The sequence below is a fragment of the Sarcophilus harrisii genome, chromosome 3 (assembly GCF_902635505.1).
Source record: "Sarcophilus harrisii chromosome 3, mSarHar1.11, whole genome shotgun sequence".
NCBI classification, from domain to species: domain Eukaryota; kingdom Metazoa; phylum Chordata; class Mammalia; order Dasyuromorphia; family Dasyuridae; genus Sarcophilus; species Sarcophilus harrisii.
The window spans coordinates 502033192-502050924 of record NC_045428.1 but is presented as its reverse complement, the minus strand read 5'-3'; positions in this window follow the sequence as shown (position 1 = coordinate 502050924).

The following is a 17733-nucleotide window of genomic DNA, read 5'->3' as shown; positions in this document are numbered from 1 at the left end:
ATGCCAAAAAAGGAAAAACTGTTGTACATTGGCCAATAGCCCCCTTCTGTATTTCTAAAGAATTCGGTTCAATCAAACATCAACATGATAAGGGAGGACTTGGGATTTTCGGCTATCTCTGCAGATTTTATCTCTGCACTGGGCCACATTTTACTATACTGTCTAGTGACTGTATTGACTGACTTCTTGCAAGAACAGAATAAAGGCTTTCTATTTGTATCTGGAGATGCCTCTAAATAGTCAATGTGGGTAAAAGGGGAAGTCTAGCATCCCTGTCCTCCCATACAGTTTATGGGGGCTCATCCGGGATAATGTGACTTCTCAGCAAGCCAATTGGGGCTCTGATTTGAGAACAGTAGCTGGGTTGAGAGATTTTTTTTCCAACCATGCTCAGGATCAGACTCTTGGCCTCTCTCCATGAAGTATAAGCCTGGTAAGGAGGCACTTAAAACAGAAAGGAAAAGTAAAGTCTCTAAAGAAGCCCAGTCAGATAATTTATGAGTGGGATAATCCAGAGGTAAGCACTTTGTGTGAGCATTGTCTGTGCTCTTGGGCTGTCCTTAGGCTGAACTGGGATCCTGAGATCATCTTAATGATCCAAGGAAAGGGATGGCACCTAGTAAGCTAGAAGGAAGTGCTGATAAACAACATAAAGCAGGGTGTTCTGAATGACTGCTTGGTGGAGACAACTCCACCCAACTTATTGATCCAAATTGAGAAGGTAGCTCTGTGTTCTTTAGGATCACAAGTCATTAAATCGGAACTGCTCTCCCCAGAAAGGAAGCCTTCAGCAAAAATGAGGAAGAAGCAGTCCAAACCCAAATCTTCAAGGCAAAAATCTAAAATACCATCAGATAGTGCACTCGATGAGATATTGCTGTTTTGTGTGGAGATGGGACACCTCTTTCATGTCATTTTTGTCTGTGTCTATATCTTTATGTAGAATATTTCATGTTTGTTCTGTGAGCAAGATTTTGGTACCTGGAAAGATTTAAAATGCAGCCAGCAAAAAAAAAAAAAAAAAAAAAATCACTTTTATTTTGTAGTTAGAACACTGGAAAAGATTTCTTAACACTCTTGATTCTACCCTAAAAGGGGAAAAAGCCTGACTTTTTCTGTGGACACCAGCTCTGTCCAAGCTAGGGCATACACAAATAAAGTTAGCTAATTAAAATTATAGAACTGCTAAAATGACATTTTAGCAAATTCTCAAAGTTTTGAGAGCAATGATTAAGGAGTTTGGCAATTAGTCATTTTAAGATTGCATGTCACTGGGGATAGTTATAAGAATTTGTCCCATTCTGAAAAAAGGAAGTGAAAAAAAGAAAAAGAAAAATTAGGTAAATAGCAACTTTTTGCTAACCCTTCCTTGACTCCTGTCTCGTCTGGAGTCTCCTTCTGCTCCATTGGGAAAGCACCCCAGAAGGTATTAAGGGATTCTCCACAACCCTAATCACTCAGCATGCTGGACTCCCTGGAGTCCTGAGTGTATCTCAATTGTGGGGATTACTAACAAGATTGATATAACCCAAGTCCCTCTGTTTGCTAATTCCTCATCTCAGATTGGATTAAGAATGCTAAAGTACTGTAGGGAAACTCAAATTCTGCCTCACCTGTAGACTCAGGAAAAGCAGCAACAGCTGTGGAGACCCCACACTACCTTGTTCAAAATCTCCTTAACCCAGCTTGAGGAACTGGGGATGGATTGGGGTGAGGGTCCATGATCAGCATTCCCTGATCTTTAGCACCTGAAACTACCATCAAAGGGAGATCCTGGGACCAGTCACCCCAGTCTTCAGCAGGTTCTGTCCAGCAACTGCCTGGCAAGAATTTGGGTGTCCCTGGAAGCACCTAGCATGGCAGTGTGAAGTGAGAAAGCCAGTCAGCCTCTGCATTTGGTAAGCCTCCCATTCTCTATTTCAGTTGTAAATATGTATTAGCTATGTAATTTACAACAACAAATTATTTTATCTCTGCCCAATTTTTTGATTTGTAAAAAGAACTAATAATGATTGTTGTTCTGAAGATCACAAAGCAAAAGTGCTTAGCATAAAACAAAAGTTATATGAATGTTATTTGCTTTATTGGATATAATTGCTTCATATTTGATAATTTTAAATGGGTTTTTAGATATGACCAACATACAATTTGCCAATGTTGAGATAAATGATTTATGTGTTTAAAGTAATTGGAAGCAAATTCAACTAAATTAAGACCTTCCCAGTACTAGGAGGAGAGTGTATAGAGGAAAGAGAGTCTCTTTCTCTTTACTCCCTTTTCCTTCCTTCATTGACTGCAGCAGGGATACATGGACAAAGGAATGAGAGAGAAAGAAAATATATTCACTCAATTCAGTGAAATTTGTTAGTTGAGATATGGTAGTAAAAGCAGTTTTAAAGGCGCTCTAATCAAAGCCCACTAAAGGGATATGTAAATTGTACTCTTTGCACTGACTGTAGATTTAAAAGTTTGGGAACTTTAGAAAGACAGAAAAGCAGCTCACTCCTACCTTTAAAACACTGGCAACTATAACAAAGTTCATATGGAAAAACAAAAGGTCAAGAATTTCAAGGGAACTAATCGAAAAACAAAAAAAAATCAAATGAAGGTGACCTAGCTGTACCAGATCTAAAATCAATTTATAAAGCAATGGTTACCAAAACCATTTGATATTGGCTAAGAAATAGACTAGTTGATCACTGGAATAGGTTAAGTTCAAAGGACAAACTAGTCAATAACTTTAATAATCTAGTGTTTGACAAACCCAAAGACCCCAGTTTTTGGGGAAAGAATTCACTGTTTGACAAAAACTGCCGGGAAAATTGGAAATTAGTTATTGACCCAGACTTAACACCATACACCAAGATAAGGTCAAAATGGGTTTGTGACCTATGCATAAAGAATGAGATAATAAATAAATTAGAACATAGAATAGTTTACCTCTCAGATATGTGGAGGAGGAAGGAATTTATGACCAAAGAAGAACTAGAGATCATTATTGATCACAAAATAGAAATTTTTGATTATATCAAATTGAAAAGTTTTTAGTACAAACAAAACTAATGCAGACAAGATTAGAAGGGAAGCAATAAACTGGGAAAATATTTTTACAGTAAAAGATTCTGATAAAGGCCGCATTTCCAAAATATATACAGAATTGACTCTAATTTATAAGAAATCAAGCCACTCTCCAATTGATAAATTTGGTCAAAGGATGTGAACAGATAATTCTCAGATGAAGAAATTGAAACTATTTCTAGCCATATAAAAAGATGCTCCAAGTCATTATTAATCAGAGAAATGCAAAGTAAGACAATTCTGAGATACCACTACACACCTATCAGATTGGCTAGAATGATTAGAATGTTAGATGTGCAATTCTTCTATACATATTTCCACAAATGTCATGTTGTACCAGAAAAATCTGATCAAAAAAGGGAAAAAATGAGAGAAAACAAAATGCAAGCAAAAAACAACAAAAACTGAAAATTCTATATTACAATCCATATTCAATTCCCACTGTCCTCTCTCTGAGTGCAAATGATTTTTTTCATCACAAGACCATGGTAACTGGCCTGAATCATCTCATTGTTGATGAGAGCCATGGCCATCAGAATTGATTATCACATAATTTTGCTGTTCCTGTGTATAATAATGATCTCCTGGTTCTGCTTACTTCACTAAGCATCGGTTCATGTAAGTCTCTCCAGACTTCTCTGAAATCATCTTCCTGATCATTTTTTATAGAACAATAATATTTCATAACATTCGTATACCATAACTCATTCAGCCATTCCCCAGCTGATAGGCATCCCTTCAGTTTCCAGTCCTTTGTCACTACAAAAAGAGTGCTACAAACATTTTTGCATGTGTGGGTTATTTTCCCTTTTTTATGATCTTTTTGGGATATAGACTCAGTAGTGAGACTGCTGGATCAAAGGGTATGCACAGATGATAGCATAGTTTTGGCATAGTTCCAAATTACTCTCCAGAATGGTTGGACCAGTTTACAACTCCACCAACAATGTATTAGTGTCCCTGTTTTCCCACATCCCCTCCAACATTTATCATTATCTTTTCCTGTTATCTTAGCTAATCTGAGAGGTGTGTAGTGGTACCTCCAGAGTTGTCTTAATTTGTATTTCTCTGATCAGTAGTGATATAGAACATCTTTTCATATGACTAGAAATTGTTTCAATTTCTTTATCTGAAAATTGTCTGTTAATATCCTTTGGCCATTTATTATTTGGAGAATGCTTGCCAGTTTTCTTGAAATCATCAGTGTAAGCAAGCCTGTTTAGGATGTATAGTTCCTAAACAAGGAATGTGTTTACTAAGAATGTATGAGCTTGTTTAATGATTGATGCTTTTTTTTTTGTTTTTTTTTATTTAATAGCCTTTTATTTACAGGTTATATGCATGGGTAACTTTACAGCATTAACAATTGCCAAACCTTTTGTTCCAATTTTTCACCTCTTACCCCCTATCCCCTTCCCCAGATGGCAGGATGACCAGTAGATGTTAAATATATTAAAATATAAATTAGATACAAAATAAGTATACATGACCAAACCGTTATTTTGCTGTACAAAAAAAATCAGACTCTGAAATATTGTGCAATTAGCTTGTGAAGGAAATCAAAAATGCAGGTGGGCATAAATATAGGGATTGGGAATTCAATGTAATGGTTTTTAGTCATCTCTCAGAGTTCTTTCTCTGGGCGTAGCTGGTTCAGTTCATTGCTGCTCCATTGGAAATGATTTGGTTGATCTCATTGCTGAGGATGGCCAGGTCCATCAGAACTGGTCATCATATAGTATTGTTGTTGAAGTATATAATGATCTCCTGGTCCTGCTCATTTCACTCAGCATCAGTTCGTGTAAGTCTCTCCAGGCCTTTCTGAAATCATCCTGCTGGTCATTTCTTACAGAACAATAATATTCCATAATATTCATATACCACAATTTATTCAGCCATTCTCCAACTGATGGGCATCCATTCAGTTTCCAGTTTCTAGCCACTACAAAAAGGGCTGCCACAAACATTCGTGCACATACAGGTCCCTTTCCCTTCTTTATAATCTCTTTGGGATATAATCCCGGTAGTAACACTGCTGGATCAAAGGGTATGCACAGTTTGATAACTTTTTGAGCATAGTTCCAAACTACTCTCCAGAATGGTTGGATTCGTTCACAACTCCACCAACAATGCATCAGTGTCCCATTTTTCCCGCAATGATTGATCCTTTGTAACAGAATGCATTTAAACAAAATCTCCCATGTGTGTAAGTTCTGGTAAACATTTAAAATAATGTATCTAGCCCAATGCTGTGATTAGTAGAATTTATTATTAGAGATAAAAATCTCATGGGATTATAATTTATATTATTTTGAGTTTTTAATTTGGATATGATTATTTGATGGATAATTAAGTCAGTAACCTACCAATTGAGAGAAATTCTATAGTTACTGAGAACCTTCCTGAATTGTCACAGATTGATGTCTTTCTTATCTGAGCAAGAGCTGGGAGGACAACCTTATTCTCTGCCCAAGGTCGGACTCTTTTGATTCAGTTTCCTAGTTCTGTTTCTTTGTTTCTCACCTGATTATTCCTGAGTCTGGTTAAGAGGTGGAATTGTTACTGCACGATTAGTTGTCAAACAGAGTTGGATGCTTTATCCTGTCAGATATGTGCTCTCAGGCTGAAACCTGAAGGATCAATTTTTGATTATAATTATGTCCCTACTTTTTCCTCTTATAGCAAATTTCTATAATCAGAGCAAGTGGTCAGTAGAAACCGTGAGCATGATACAAGTATATAGATGATATCTTGATCTGCATCCCAACCCTGGAGACTTCTCTGGCAGCTGACATAAACACCCTGGAGGAGGGAGGGGAGAGAGGAGGTTCACATCCAGACAGCTTTTCCTAGGGTAAATATCAAAGAATATTTTCCCCAAATCCCTGGTTTTGTCTCCTCAAAGGAGCAGGGGCAATGGGTAGAATAGTGGCATTATACACAGTGCTCAGGTGGCCTAGGGTGCAAGCACCATAATGTTTAAAAGACATTAAGCATTGGGTAGAGAGGATGGCAATGAGAGTGGAGATAATTAATTTTATATGGATTTGATCTCCTTTAGCAAAACCTCTGAACCTTTTTAATCTTATAAGGGAAGATTTTTACCCAATTAGTAAAGCTGTCAACAAAAAGCAAAAGCAGTTTGAAGCACTTTAGGTAGGGCTAAGGCCAAGAGAGAGGTCAGTTTAGCTTTCAGGTCTTAAAAAAATGTTCTTTGGTATTTATCCTAGGAAAAGCTGAGTGGATGTGAGACATTCATAATAGTCTCATCTTCCCCCTTCCTCCCAGTCTTCCTCTGGGTGGGGATCCTGGTTCCTGTCCCTAGTAAACCCTAGTAACCCCCATATTAACTCCACTTTTGTTTTTATTTATTTATTTATTGCTCATATTTGGCCCTTGCATTTTTAATCTACTTGTGAGAGTTGTTTCTTTCAGATTCCAAGCCATGAAATTTCAACCATTTAGTCAACCTGAAATCACCTGGTAACTGATTCTAACACTCAGCACCGGATGCTGCTGACGCCACCTACAAGTCACTTGTCTCCCCTCCTTAGTCTGGACCCCACTGGGCAGAGCCAGCTCTATACCCCTAATCAGCCTGAAGCAGCTCCAGAAGATGAGCTTCTTCCCTTTGTCCCAAATTAATCTGGGTCTGGACTGCTTGAGGTGGGAATGATGGGATAATAGCCCTGAGACCACAGGCCTTGACAGTACTATAGTTCCACAGATAACTGGCTGCCAGATACCAATTTATGGGTCTATCATGATAGGGTTTCCAAAACAGATAGTGGGAATTGGTGGAAGCAGAATCTCTGGTTCCTGCTCATTGTTTTTAGCAGTATTATCCTTTTACTGCTTGCTTGCCTTGCATGATGCATTTAATCACTAGAACAGTTCAATAGTTCCTTAGCTAAAATGGTCTCAGTAAAAGCTTCCACTCATGTGTTGGCTCTGGTAGAGGGTGGGTTACAATTGATACTGAAGAGAAGGACAAGCCTGAAGGCCTAAATATCATGGATGTCTTAGTGGAAGAAATGTATCACGTTTGATGTGAGAAATCTTCAAAGGTATGAAATAAAGAGGAGGGACCAAATGGGACAAGTTGAGATTTCTCAGAGACTGTAGGGTAAAGTAGATCAGACTCTAGGCCTAAGTTTTAGGTTTTGCTCATGTAAAAAAAAAAGTAGACATGTTGTACATTGGCCAACAATCCCCTCCCGTGTTCCTGAAGAATTCAGTTCAATCATTGAATTTAAAAGTCAACAGGATAAGGGAGGACTTGCAGTTTTCAGTTATATAACCCAGCTTCTGCCTATGTATTGGACGACATCCTATTAGACTGCTAGTGAAGGTGCTGGCCCACTTGCAAGAATTGAATAAAGTCTTTTTGTTTGTATCTGGAGATGCCTCTGAATAGTCAATTTGGTTAAAGGGGGAGGTCTAGTACCTCATCCCACATAAAGTGATAATAAAGGTATCAGGAGAACCTTTATAATCACCAAAAGTGGTAATATGGAATATGAAATAGATTTGGGAGAACATAATTGTAAAAGAATTTTATAAAAATAGAATTATAGGGATTTGGTTCATGACCTGGAGCAATCATGACAAGTAAATCCTAGATAACAGAGATTTGTTATTTTATTATGGGAATAGCACATGGGCTCAAACAAATAGGAATAGACAAGGCAGAGTCATAAATGAATGAGCAATTTGCTTTTGGGGGACACGATTTTTAAGGTGTCGGGTAAGGAGGAGGGGCAGGATCTAGAGAGTAACAAGGATGTGTATTGAAATGTTGATCTGGGGAAAGTGAGTTTCCATCAAAGCTGTTCCAAATATGCTAATCGAAGCAGTGAGAATAAGCTGGTCTAGGGTCCCTATGAGTATAGGTTGGTGAACAGAGAACTGGTGTTAGATCCAAGGAGACCTGGATTCAGTTTCTTCCTTTGGCACATACAGGCTACCTGATTGGGAAAGCAAAAGTCCTCATTGTTCTAGGAAACTCAGTGGAACTCACAGCTTTACTCCCTCTCCTAAAAGTGATGACTATGATTAATATGAACATTTACATTGACTTTTTACTATTATTGATTATGATCTTGTATATAGTTCTGATGAGAACTCTAAACTAGCTTGTGAATTCTAAAACAGCTTATTCTCAGGAACTGTTGAAACAAGCCCATCCTATTCCTATTACAAACCTTATAATCAGTTCTGTTCTCCCAGACTGCTCTGTTTGTGTAGAATGATGTGAAGCTGGAGTCCATTGTTAATTCATCCATCCAGTCTTTAGCCTCTTAGACTGTCTTGGTTAGCATATCTTTAGACAACCAAATTCCTTCCTGGTTCCTCCCTTTACTCCCTAGATCCTGCCTCCCTAGTATTCCTCTACTTCCCTGAGACTTTAAAAAACATGTCCCCCGCAAAAGTTAGTTGCTTAATCACCTGACTGTTTTACCTGTTGTGGTTTATTTAAGTTCATGAGCTATTTCACCTAAATAAATGTCAAATCTCAATGTTATGGTTTGTTCCCCATTTTGCTAACCACTAGGCTCTCCCAAATGTGTCATATTTCTATTTCATATTATCATTTCTGATTCTTTATTTTCACATCCGTTCAAGAAAGTAGCTAAAAAAAATTCACATACTTGGTTGGCCACCTAAGTCAGATTAACTGAATAATTAATTGCTAAAATAATTATATGTCTATCTTATCTGCCAGAATGTGCACAGCTTCTTCTTTTTTTTTTTTTTTTTTTTTTTTTAATTTAATAGCCTTTTATTTACAGGATATATACATGGGTAACTTTACAGCACTAACAATTGCCAAACCTCTTGTTCCAATTTTTCACCTCTTACCCGCCCCCCAGATGGCAGGATGACCAGTAGATGTTAAATATATTAAAATATAACTTAGATACACAATAAGTATACATGACCAAAACATTATTTTGCTGTACAAAAAGAATCAGACTCTGAATTATTGTACAATTAGCTTGTGAAGGAAATCAAAAATGCATGTGTGCATAAATATAGGGATTGGGAATTCAATGTAATGGTTTTTAGTCATCTCCCAGAGTTCTTTTTCTGGATATAGCTAGTTCAGTTCATTACTGCTCCATTAGAAATGATTTGGTTGATCTCGTTGCTGAGGATGGCCTGATCCATCAGAACTGGTCATCATCTAGTATTGTTGTTGAAGTATATAATGATCTCCTGGTCCTGCTCATTTCACTCAGCATCAGTTCGTGTAAGTCTCTCCAGGCCTTTCTGAAATCATTCTGTTGGTCATTTCTTACAGAACAGTAATATTCCATAATTTTCATATACCACAATTTATTCAGCCATTCTCCAGCTGATGGACATCCATTCAGTTTCCAGTTTCTAGCCACTACAAAAAGGGCTGCCACAAACATTCGTGTGCACAGCTTCTTACATAATAAAGCATATTTAATTACATTATGCTTACTAAAAATATTTTAATTAGAATAAGATGGCTTTTGTACCATTAATTATAAATTAATAAGAAAATCAGAAATTAACTTTTTAAGAAAATGTTTGTTTTACATTTATATACTTTTTGATATTTATTTTTGTGTTTCATAATGACATTAGTATAGTAGTACATGCATGCAATTTACAAATAGATTCTTTAAATTTTTTTTTTTTTTTTAGTATAGGGCATATTGTCAAAAAGAATGCTGTCAGCGAAAGGGGACTATATGTGCAAGAATTTTCATGGCAGCCCTCTTTGTAGTGGCCAGAAATTGGAAACTGAGTGGATGCCCATCAGTTGGAGAATGGCTGAATAAATTGTGGTATGTGAATATTATGGAATATTAATGTTCTGTAAGAAATGACCAGCAGGATGATTTTAGAAAGGCCTGGAGAGACTTACACGAACTGATGCTGAGTGAAACGATCAGGACCCAGGAGATCATTATATACTTCAACAATACTATATGATCAATTCTGATGGACGTGGCCATTTTCAACAATGAGATGAACCAAATCGGTTCCAATAGAGCAGTAATGAACTGAACTAGCTACGCCCAGCGAAAGAACTCTGGGAGATGATTATGAACCATTACATAGAATTCCCAATCCCTCTATTTTTGTCCGCCTGCATTTTTTATTTCCTTCACAGACTAATTGTACACTATTTTAAAGTCCAATTCTTCTTGTGCAGCAAAATAACTGTTTGGACATGTCTACATATATTGTATTTAACTTATACGTTAACATATTTAACATGTATAAGTCAACCTGCCATCTGGGAGAAGTGGGGGAAAGAGGGGAAAAAGTTGGAACAAAAGAATATGCAATTGTCAATGCTGAAAAATTACCTACACATATATCTTGCAAATAAAAAGCTATTAAAAAAAAAAAAAAGAATGCTGTCCCAGAGCAAAGCTTCTTAAACTCTTGTGTAACTGAATGTAGGGGTTACAAAATTATGATTTATTTTGGTAAATTTTTAATTTACCAAATATACCTATTTACCTGAGGTCATGTAAAAATTTCTCAGGCAAAAAAGGGTCATGAGTGGAAAAAATTTTTAAAGTCCTGTCCTAGACTACTGAGTTGAACAACTTGTCCAATGGGATCACTCAGCTAGCATATGTCAGGAGCTGGCTTTTTTTTTACATTAAACTGCCTTGAAATGTAATGCCAAAGGTCACTTTTAATGGGGTGACCAATTCCTCCATTTGTCCTATTTCTTAATTCTGCCTTAAGGTTATGACCATCCCCTCTTAATGGTTGAGATAAAGGTGTTATAGACATTCCTTAATGTCATTAGAATATCAGTAACATCCATCTATGAGGTTATCACCACCTAGGTCTCTGCATTATGTCATTATTCTTATTATTCCATAAAAAGCTCCCTGCCCCAATACTCGGGGCTAGACTCTTTGAGATAATAGTCTAGTCTAGCCCTGGGATCTATTGGTCCCAGTATTTCTCTCCATTTAATAAACTATTGAATTGGTCTCTAATCTCTGTCCTGCTCAGTTTCTTTTGGCATTACAGAAACATCTTACATTTAGCTTAAATATGCTTTCTTACAGACTAAACCCATTACTTCTTTTCCTTTCACTTTGAAACAAGAGAGAATGAAAAAGTATTTCAAAATCAAAATATACAATCCCCAAAGTTTCAAATACAGTGAATGAGATGTCTAGTCTACGTGGCATGATAGAGAAATTGCTGGACTTGGGGGAAACAAGATGTATGTTTAAATCCTTCCTCAGACAGCTTAACCTTTGTTCTCGGTTTCCTCACTTATAAAATGAGAAATGTAAAATAATAGTGCCTTCCTCCCTGGAGGACACTGATCTGATTAGGTATTCTAGAGCAGCTCTCTCCCCACCTCTCACTCCTATCTCTTAATAATTTTTTGTGTCTATTTAATTTTACTCCTTCAAAGTGAGGATAGGGAGTGGTTTCCCAGTTCTAAGATGGTTCTACTCAGGAATAATGGATCATAATCGTCATCCTAGAAGAAACTAAGAGCCCCTTAAGGACATGAGATAGATGGAACAGATATAAAAGTAGGGGATTTGAGGATCAACACAGAGTCCTGAATATGTCGTGCCCACCCCCTGGATCTCAAGACAGGAAGATATATTTTATTATCTGCATCTTTTTTTCACTGAACTCCAATTTCTAAAGCACTTCCCTGACCACGAGCTTCCAATTATTCTGGATTCCCAAGAAAGGAGAAATGTGAGGGAAGTAGAACATAACAGTTGATTGAGGTTCAGAGGAAAAAATGAACCCTGCCTCTGAAAATAAAAACCTTGTTCTCAAATCTTGCTGTAAAGTTACTTAACTAGCTTTGTGACCTCAGACAATTTTTCCTCTCCATAAAATGCGTTAGTAATACTTGCAATACTTATATAGTAGGAATTTGCCAAATAAACATGAATAATTATTTTGCCAAGGTTGATGACCATTGAAGAATCCAAGACAAAGGATTTCTTTCAATAATGGAACTTTTGGGATATTCCACTATGCTGATTCCCTCAAGTTCTGAAATAAGACACTGACTTTGCATCAATATAGAAGAGATCATCTGAACCATCCACACAAGGAAAACCCAAATGGATGAACAATGTTGCCCAGACCTTAGAATGTAGTTAGATGGAATTAGTTTATCAGGATGGAATTAGCCATTAGTACCTATACTTTGGGCAGATATTGCAAGCAGTTAGTAAGCCTTGTCCCTGAATACCATTAGAGAAATTATATATACTGTTCTCTTAGATGTTCCAAGCTAACATAAAATCCCATCTTTTCACTAGCAATACTTTCCTAAGGATCCTGCATAGCCACAAATCACAGACTGTCTAAATCTCAATAGAATCTTGATTGCAGGGTTCGTAATGAAGGGACCCCGAAACTCTAAAACTCCTTGAAGGACAAATTCTCCTTGAATCCTGCCACAGTGGGGACCCCACCTGAGGACAAGCAGCTTCATTCTGTTGTCTGGGTGGAGCTGGTTGAGTGTGAAGCTGGAGATACCAATCCTATTGAATTAGAGATTCATTCAATTCTATTCAAATTCAGCTCAAGTTGAAGTCCAGCCTGTAGATAAAAATCACCAACTTGGAACTCCACCCACTTCCCCAGCCCCCTTGGAGCAGGCTTGACTCATAGCCAAACACTTCCTTACAAAAATGGCAATTAAAACTCATTTCTTTGCAGAAGTCCTGACATGCCAGGCTATGCCAAAGAAACTTCTGCCCATTGGAATAATATTCTCTTCCAATGTTGCCCTCTCTTTATCCTCACCTATTTCTCTAACAAGACTTATGCCCCTCTGTCAGAATTGTTCTACCAGAAACTTTACTTCTCTGTCAGACTTTGCCTCTAAAAAATTCAGCCTTTCTATTCATGCATAGTAAAGGCTGACTTCCCAATGCCAATAATAAACCTCTTTTATTAGTCTAGTCTTTTCAAGTCTGTAAATTCCTTTACAGAGAATCTCTGTGCTGTCAGAAGGGGGTTCCCCAAAACAACTACCCTTGTGCCGAATCCCAAGGGGGTGTAGGGGAGCCAAACCTCTCCATTTGGTTCTCTGAACCCCGACCCTGCCACTAGACCTCATTTAACTCCCTGACTGACAGGAACCCTAATCTTATTTTGGTTCCTTAAATCTAGACCTCATCATTTGGTTTCCTGACAAAAGGGAACCCCAAAACCTAAACCTCATCAGTAAGGAGAGGCGAAAGGTTTTCAATTGGACAAGCAGGTTGCTGTTTATTATTATTATTACCTATAATAACTGAAAGGGTAGAAAATGATATAACTGACATTAATTGGCAGAGAGACTGCCTGATTTAATGTTGTACCAAAGTTCCTCTTTAATGTCGTGACCTGATTGTCCTATTTAGTTATTCTGCCTCAGGTTATAACCTTTCCCTCTTAATGTTTGATGAGATAAAGGTCTATCTCAGTTGCTCTGCCCCAAAACCCTAGGCTATAATCATTCCCTCTTAAATGGTTGATGAGATGAAGGTTTTATATCTTTGGATTATAGACATTCCTTCTTAATGTTTGACAGGATAAAGGTTTATTCTTTTTAGATGTCATTAGAATATCAGTAACCTCCCTCCATTGTGTCATCATAGGGGCCTCCCCCACCATTAGGCTATCCCCATCTACTTATCTCCCCCATTATGTCATTGTTCTTGTTATCCTATAAAAAAGTTTGCTGTCCCAATACTCAGGGCTGGACTCTTTGAGATGATAGTCTCGTCCAATCCATGGGACTAAGATCCATTTGGCATTACATTAGTAGTCTAATTTTGTTTTCTGCTTCCAGGGAAGGCACCACTCTAGACCTACTAAGGGTTGAGGAGGGCAGTTCCAGTAACCTTGATGACCCCTGAGGGAAGCTGCAGTAGCCAGGGAGATAGAACTCTTTCAAAAATGACCTCTTAGACAGTAAGTGAAATCAGCATCTTTAGCTATCTTAGAAATGAGTTGTGGAGACTCAGACTCACAGAAATTTGGAATGATGAAAACATAGACCTTACCCAATGCCAAGATGTCCTGGGGGCTGAAATATTATTCTTATCCTTTATCAGTTTCCTTCTACCCTCTTCTCATATCATGATAGATCCTTCTAACTAGAAAGAAATATCCTTAGAGTATTGTCTCTCAGAGTAGAATGGGACCTTAGAAATTAGTTAATTCAACCCCTTCAGTTTTACTGAGACTGAACTTAAGGAAAAGAGTGATAGGAGCTTGCTCAAGATCATAGAACTAGCAAGTGACAGATTTGGAATCTAGAACTTCTGATCTTAAGTCCTTGCTCTTTCTACAATCCCACTTCTACCCTGGAGAGCCTTCTTTCCCATCTCATCCAGTGACCACTATGATAGCCTAACCACCAAAACATTTTATAAATGAGTTCGTATTTTTCTTATTATTACTTCTTTTTCTCCTTATCACCAGAGACTCTCCAGACTCCTTTTCCTTTAGTTCTGCTACAATGCTGCTTTGAGAAATTTCTGCCTTGGGATATCTTTTCTCTTTTACCCATCTCTCAACCCTTACAGTTCCCTTTATATGTCTTCTTTCTTCATTAGAATATAAGTTATTTAAGCGTAAGGATTGTCTTGTTTGTATACCAAGCTTGGCCAGATTTGTCTATATTATCCCCACCCCATGGTAATAACTAGTGCTTTTTTTAAAAAAGCTTTTTATTTTCAAAACATAAGCATAGATAACTTTCAAAATTCATCCTTGCAAAACCTTGTGTTCCAAATGTTTTTCTTCCTCCCTTCTTCCACCCCTTCCCTAAGTGGCAAGTAATCTAATATATATTAAACATGTATAATTCTTTTATACATATTTTCACAATTATGCTGTACAAGAAAAATCAGATCAAAATGGGAGAAAAAGGGGAAGAAAACAAAATGCAAGCAACAACAACAAAAAAGTGAAAATACTATGCTGTGATCCATGGTCCTCTCTCAAGTACAGATGGCTCTCTCCATCACAAGTTATTGAAACTGGCCCAAATCACCTCAATAGCTAACATTTATATAGCATTTACTCTGTGCCAGACACTGTGCTAAGTGCTTTATGATTATTATCTCATTAGATCCTCACAACAACCCTGAGAGGTATTATATAATAAATATTAATATAATAATATATTAAATATTCCCATTTTATAGATGAGGAAAGTAAGGCAGCAAAAAATTAAGTGAGGCTGGATTTGAACTCGGGGCTTCCTGATAAAGGAGTATAAGAAATTATGTTTTTACAGATACAAAACAAGATGAAGGGAGGGGTGAAGCATCTTCCTAAAATACCTCCAACCAATCACCGTGTGAGTCAAAGAACTGGCCGAACAACAAAGATCCCGACAAAGGGGCACACGTCTAAACTTGACTCAAATCAGCTAGGGTCAGTGACAGGGCACAAGTTTTAGACATATGGAGTGGGTGAATAAAGAGGATTGTAAATCAACCTAATGGTCATTTAGAATATAAATCCATCTAATTGTAAATCCAACCTAATTGTAATTTAGATTGTAAATCCAATCAAGCGTAACTCTGAATTATAAATTGGAACTAGTTATAATTGGGATTGTAAATTCAACCATTTGTAACAACTCTTTTTGTAAATCTGATCAATCTAAACCTTGAAAGGAGGGGTAAGGAATCAAACTAACAGTATAAAATTTGCTACCAGTTCCATATTCATGCCTCACCCATGAGCAACCTGATTCTCATGAGAATTGCTGAATAAAGCGTTATTTTCTCACTCTAAAAGAGCATTGATTGTAACCCTACTCCTGGACCAGCTTGCAACTGGGGAAGCAGGAAGCAGCAGCAGCTCCTCCAGGGGTTACTTCCCGACCCTGCTGAGTTCCAACACTGACTGCAACCTGACTCTCTAACCACTCAATTCATATAGTTGAGCAGTATGTTGAAAGGGGAGTTTTAATGAAAGAAAACTGTAAGTGTGCTTGACATTTCTGTAGCATTTGTATAAAGTTCTCATCTCCCAATGGCCCTGTGAGATAGATAATGCAAGAATCATTCCCATTTGACAGATGTGAAAATTGAGGCTCAGAATAGTTAAATAAGTTGCCCAGTGTCAGTCTGAGTCAGTTAGGACTTCTTACCTCAGCCCCAGTGTTCTATGCACTGAGCCATCCAGCTGGCCCTACTATATCACACTATCTCTACAAAAAAGTTGGTAACGTATCAATAGGTTTGCACTATTCTCCACATTATCAGTTGAATCTGTGAAGCCCTGGTCTCACAGATCATCCGGGATTCATGAGGTATTTTCTGGGCTTGTAGGGCCTTGGGTTCCAAGTCTCTTCTCAGCACATTACCAGCAGATATGAGACATTATCCAGATTGATACCTTTGGGTATCTTTGTCTCATTCATCCCAGCTCCCAGTCACCAAGGATGCTCCTTCTTCCAAACCGCCAAACATTATCCAAGGTCCACACACAGTTCCATAGCCAGAGAAAGAGAAAGGCCCAGAAAGTCCTGGGATAAAGAGCTCAGCCTGCCCTGGCCTCCTGATATAGATTTATCCCAGCAAACTCCTTTTGGATGCAGGGCCATAGACCCTGGGCAGAGAGGAAGCACATAGACATAATTGGGATTCAGTAGCTTTGCTGCAAAGTGGTTCCATTTGGTGAAATTGAAGGAGGAGAGGAACTGTTACCTTTAAGATTATCACTGTGAGATTGTGTCCCCTTTTCTGATCTCAGAGACCAGGATCTCCCTAGAGAAGACCCACCCTCCCAGGTTAAGAGAAGCAATACTATTCAGGGGCAAATCAACTCCCATAGAAATTCTAAATTCTCATTCAATTGAGAAATCCTGGTCTGATCTGCTCAGGCTGACCCAGCCCCCACCAAGATCCTGGTCTGATCAGCTCTTGCCACTATAGAAGTCAGTTTCTTGGCAAACTGATTTCTATCCAACAATAAACTTTCATTTTCAACTAATAATTCTGGAATGAGTAAATTCTTTCACTCCTAAACCTGCAACCAATCTAAAGGGGATCCTTAACAGCTCTCTTATTGCCACTAACTTCTTAACCACCAGGAATTGAGAACATTCAACTCACATCAAAATGGCACTGGATTGGAATCCAAAGTGTTGGATTAGAATCCCAGATCTACCACTAATTGTCTGGGCAATAGTGGGCAAGCCATTTAAATTCTAGGGGGCCTCAGTTGCCTCATTTGAAAATTGGGAAGAATACTTATATTTCCAACTTCATAAACCTATTATTAGGGGAAAGGTTGATAAAATTGACCATTACCTCTTAATCAAACACAAGTGTTTATTAAACATCTGCTAAGTGCTAGTGATGTGGGAAAGATTCCAATCTTTGATTCCCAACCCCCCCTAGCTAATGTAAATTACCCTTTGACTCACAAATCCTGGTCCCTTTGAATTCCAATAGAAGATCCGGACCTGTCCCATCCCCACCTGGATCTGAGCCAACTTTGAGGCTATACCCCAAAGCCCCTCGAGCTAAGTCTTAAAAGGACCACACTGGGAACCCCTCTTTGCAGAGATTCCAAACATGCCAGCCATGTGAGGACCCTCTGTCCACTGGACCCTCTGTCCGGTGCCCTCCTTGTCTCTACCTTCACCTA